Source organism: Hordeum vulgare, chromosome 7H, assembly GCF_904849725.1.
Source record: "Hordeum vulgare subsp. vulgare chromosome 7H, MorexV3_pseudomolecules_assembly, whole genome shotgun sequence".
Taxonomy (NCBI): Eukaryota; Viridiplantae; Streptophyta; class Magnoliopsida; order Poales; family Poaceae; genus Hordeum; species Hordeum vulgare.
The window spans coordinates 22968072-22973131 of record NC_058524.1 but is presented as its reverse complement, the minus strand read 5'-3'; the positions used below and the strand labels follow the sequence as shown (position 1 = coordinate 22973131).

The window sequence follows — 5060 nt, the reverse complement described above, 5'->3', positions numbered from 1 at the left end:
GTGCCAGACCATCCCCGGTGACGTGGGTCATCAGCGCTGCGAGGTAGGAGCACGGCGGCGGGGGCACAGAGGTGGAAGGGAGGGATTCGGGGCACTGGGACGGGAGCTCCAGTGGACGAGGAGTCGACGGCGCAATCTGGGAGCGAGAGACGGACGAGGCAAACCTACCCCGACGCCGCACCTCATCGCGCGTGGCAGGCCATCCGGCCCATGGGCCGGGACCTCCATAGTGGATTTAGAACCACGTGGCAGGGTCCTCATGGGCCAGGCCCCACTCACGGTTGACTGAGCCCAGCGCCAGCTCAGCCCATCTATTGGCCTCCGCCACCTCGTGGGCTGAGATCGCACCCAGCCCAGCACCATGCAGCCCACTAGGGCGACAGCTGGCCTAGTCGCCAGCCGTCCCCCTCGCGGCGCTAGGGTCTGAGCCCCGCATCCGCGCCGCCCTCGCAAGACCGGACCACAGCACGCACGCAACATACCTTCAGCCCAGGAACTGGGCGCCACCACGGGGGATAGCCCGGGCGGTGCGGCGGGCTGAGCCACGACGGGGGAGGGGCGAGGCACGCTGGCCTGAGGGCAAGACGACCGACGGGCAGACAGGCCGCTCCGATGCGCCGCCACCGACTTCCCCCACCGCCGAGACGGACGGGCCGCCGCCCATAACACCTCCAGCCGCGGCGGCGCCAGCAAGACCAGGAGCTCCACCGGATCCCCCCTCCTCCTCCTCCGCCTAGTCAGCCCACAAAGTCATCGAGCGCGAGAAGCACACGGTAGGCCGAGGGCCGTCTCTGTGATTTCAGAGGCCCCGGTGCGAACTTCACCAATGGGCCCCAATAAAGAGAAAAATCTTATTCGATACATAAACATCTATAATTGCTACAAATTCATAAAAGTAATCATTTTTTTACTAAAATAAAAAAAATCTATTTTCCTAGCCTTTGTTGGAAACCAAGTATCATGAAAGTTACAGCCGGCAAAAAAATATAGGAGTACCATGCTAACCTCCAATAATCATGAGAAATGAGACTTTCGTGCATTTTTTGATGCAAAATCATCAATGATAGTGTCAAGATTGATACTATCCAGCATATTCTTCTTAATGCAACACATGGCCAAACCATTAAATCTTTCTTGGGACATTGTTGACGTCAAATAATTTTTCAGTAGCTTTAGTTTTGAGAAACTCCTTTCGGCTGATGCAACAGTCACGGGTATGGTCAAAAGGATACAATAAGCAACTGAGACATTTGGATAACAATTCGCATCTCTAACAAACTCAAATATCTGATCCGCTGACATGAATGTGTTTGGCAATGTTATCTGCAACACTTTTATTTCAGAAACGAAATCATCTAGATCAACATGTGTTGACTTACCATGAGTGAATTTGTTAACAAAATTAGTGCAACATCTTCGTAGATTATTATCACGCAAGGACTTCAATTCTCTCGAGTTGAACACGAAGCCAAATATGCTGTCAAATGCCTTCAGTTCCTCAAATCTAGTAGTCGGGGAAGTAATTGCAACATCAATCATGACCAAAAAATATTTGATTCTAAATGATTCCAGCTCACTTGCTTGTGTTTCTTCAGTCTGGTTATTTTCGTCATTCTCACTAATCTCATCAAATTGTCTTTTTCTGCTAATACGTCTTCTGACAGGAAATAAAGGTTGTACACCCATGTCAATTGCAATAGATCTCGCAATATCCAAACTAGTTGCAAAGCCTTCATTTCTGTACTTCTCAAAATATGAGATGACACCTTCAATTTGTTTAAGAGTAACATCAATGCACACAAATTTAGACTGCAACTTCTTACTCACCATGTTTACAGTGAACAGAATGTCATGCCAAGTAAAAATTCAAATTTCTCAAGTGCCGTAGCCAAAAAAAAGTGCATCGCTCTTAGTCCTGGCGTCATCAGTAGAAGTTCTCTTCAATTCTAGTAATGCTTTTCTTAACTCAGGTGCTTGATATCTGATAGCATGAACACTCTTTATTCGACTCTCCCACCTAGTGTTAAACAAAGACTTAAGTGCCATTTTTGAAACATGATCAAGCAATAGCTGCCATCGTTTAGTAGAGCTTGAAAACAATATAAAAATTCTTTGCACAACACCAAAGAAAGTAATAGCTTTACTGCAAGATTTTGCCATATCACTAAGAGTAAGATTCAAACTATGACAAGCACATGGCATGATCAATGCTCTTGGATTAGTTTCAAGTAATCTGCTTTGTACCCCTTGGTGTTTTCCCTTCATGTTCGAACCATTGTCATACCCTTGCCCACGAACATCTTTAACATCCAAACCAACAGATTCAAGTGAATATATTAACACATTATAAAGTCCAAGTCCAGATGTATCGTCCACCTTCAAGAACTCCAAAAAAACTCCTCTATTTTTGTAGTTGTACTTGACATGTTTACGCACCTCACAATTAGAGTCATTTGTTCTTGATGGCTCACATCATGTGTACAGTCCAAAATGACAGAGAAATACCTTGCATCTTTAATTATCCTCAAGAGAGAATATATAACAGTGCGACCAAGAAGGGAAATCAACTCATTCTGAATATTATTGCCAAGATAATGATGATGAATTTCACTATTCTTAATGCACCGAAGATGCTCTTGCATTACAGGATCAAATTCTGCAATCATTTCAATTACTCCCAGAAAATTTCCATTGTTATCTTGATATAATTTCTCATTCGATCCTCGAAAGCAAGACTATGTTTAGCAAGAAATTTCACAGCAGCAACAATTCTAATTAAAACTAGTCTCCATCGTTCCTTCTCCCTTGCAATCTCTTGTTGCAAATCTTTATCAATTGTTTCCTTCGTACTTAGCCTCATTCTCCCTTGCAATCTCTTGTTGCAAATCTTTATCAATTGTTTCCTTCGTACTTAGCCTCAGCCTTACTTCATTCCAAGTATTCATGTTAGTGATATGCTCAACACTATTCTCATGAAGTTTGAGCTTCTCACTAAGATGTCTCGAATCCTTCAATCCCTCGGACGCGAGCAGACTTCTACTTTTCCCAGATTTGAACAACTTGCAACAAAAACAATAGAATTTATTCACATGTTTAGAGTACGCTAACCATCTCCGATCACTGAACTCTCCATTCCTTAACTTTCGTGAGTAGTAATCATATGAAAAATGCCTGCCACCAATTTCATCTTCAGGAAACTCAAGATTGAATTCCCTTATAGGTCCTTTTTCAATGAGAATATCTCTTGATTTATTGTCAAGAATGTCCCAAGTTCTAGGATCATAAATATCAAAAGAAGAAGCCTGCTCATCTGCATTTCCAAGATTCTCGTGGTCACTAAAATTTTCAGTGTTCTGATTGGCATCAACATTGGCATGATTTTCCTCGCCACGATTGTCCTCAACTACGTTCTCAGTATGATCAGGTTGTTCTTCGCCATTTGTGATATATAATTGCTCAGAATTTGTAGCAGAATCTTTCTTGAACACAAACTTATCCATAGAGCCTTCGTCAGATTTAATCAACTTGTCTACTCTCATCTTGTTCTTTCTTTTCTGACAGCCAGATAGATGTTTTTTAATTAACATGATTACGCTGCAAGTCAGAGACGTGAATACCAGATGATAGATTAATGATTTGCGGTTTCTAGATTGAGAGTTTGAGACCACCAGAAAATATTCGCTCATAATTCATAAACTAGGAAGAGATTGATCTGACAATTACCTTCTAAATAATGATCTTGCCGACTCCTGGTTCGGTGCGGCTGTGCGGACGTGCGGTGCCGCCGTGCGTCGCCTTGCCATTTGATCCCCAACCCCAAACTCAGCTCGTGGTTGTGCGTGCGTGTTCGTCGCAGACTCGCAGGCTGGTTCGTTGCTTCATAGCCTTCGTGATCGTAGGATTTGTAGGATTTGATGGAGAAAAATTAGGAGGAAATTCAGGAACGGAACGCAAGTCGGCAACTGCCTGATGGTATTCCTGGATGTTGGATACGTGGGTGTGGCCAGGTCTGGGTGTGGCTGCTTTGCTGGGATGGGCCGCTGGGGCTGCTGGACATGAGTATTTCTATTTTTTTTGTATCACCTCTTCTCTTTTATATATACTAGCAAAAGAGCCCGTGCGTTGCATCGGAAGAGAAAATAACACACGTTCTGAACGCAATATATTTTCACATGGCATCACATTTGTGTTGCCGACGATGGCTTTAGTGCTCACACAACGAAAACGCGTTTGAATGTACAGTCACTCGAAATAAGATGAGAAATATGTTGTTTCTTCCCACGAGGTTTTCCAAAGGTGTGCATGTGTGTTAATGATGTTTTCTTTCTTCTCAATTTGGTTTTAATTTAATGGATGTTTATTGCAATTCGTATCGTCGCCGAAAAGAGAGAAAAAAAAGGACCGTGCACTACAGATTAAGTTTGCACCAAAAATAATATTTAAGAAGTATTCAACAGCTAAAAATAACATCTATTTAGATTCTACACATTTTTTAATCAAATTTCATATATAACATGTTAAAATCAGAGTTACGGTTTAAAAGATATGGATAATTTTGCTTTAGATAAAATGTGGATTGATTAACTGAAAAATTAGGTTTTTTTTGTTAAAATACGGACTGCGGGTTGATTACCTGAAACATGAGGGGGTTTCTAAAAAATGCAAAAAACGATTCGTTTGCTAATTAAATCCGGACTGCGGGTTGATTACCTGAAACATCAGGGGGTTTTCTGAAAAATGCAAAAAAGATTCGTTTTCTGACTTAAATCGGGACTACTGGTTGATTTCAGGAAACGTTGGGGGCTTTTCTGCAGAATGACCGACGACGGACAACAGAAGCACTGCGTGCTTTATTGTTAGAGAGAGATATACCGCATATATACTATGGCCCCCCTTTAGGCCAGGCCACGAGCCATCGCACCTGTCACACTGGGCCAAAGCCGGCCCTGGGTAGGCCCGTGGCTCCCTGCCATGGCCATCGCCGAAGCCGCGCCGGCGGCCATCTCCGCGCCCCGCTCCGGCAAGCGAGGAAGCCAGGCTCCCTGGACAAGTTTGAAATC

The 5060-nt window shown here is 43.7% G+C and overlaps 1 pseudogene; it reads right to left on the bottom strand.

Annotated features, from left to right (window-relative positions):
• Nucleotides 1-1875: 1875 nt before the first annotated feature.
• On the bottom strand, nucleotides 1876-3587 carry LOC123408074 (annotated as a pseudogene).
• Nucleotides 3588-5060: the final 1473 nt, after the last annotated feature.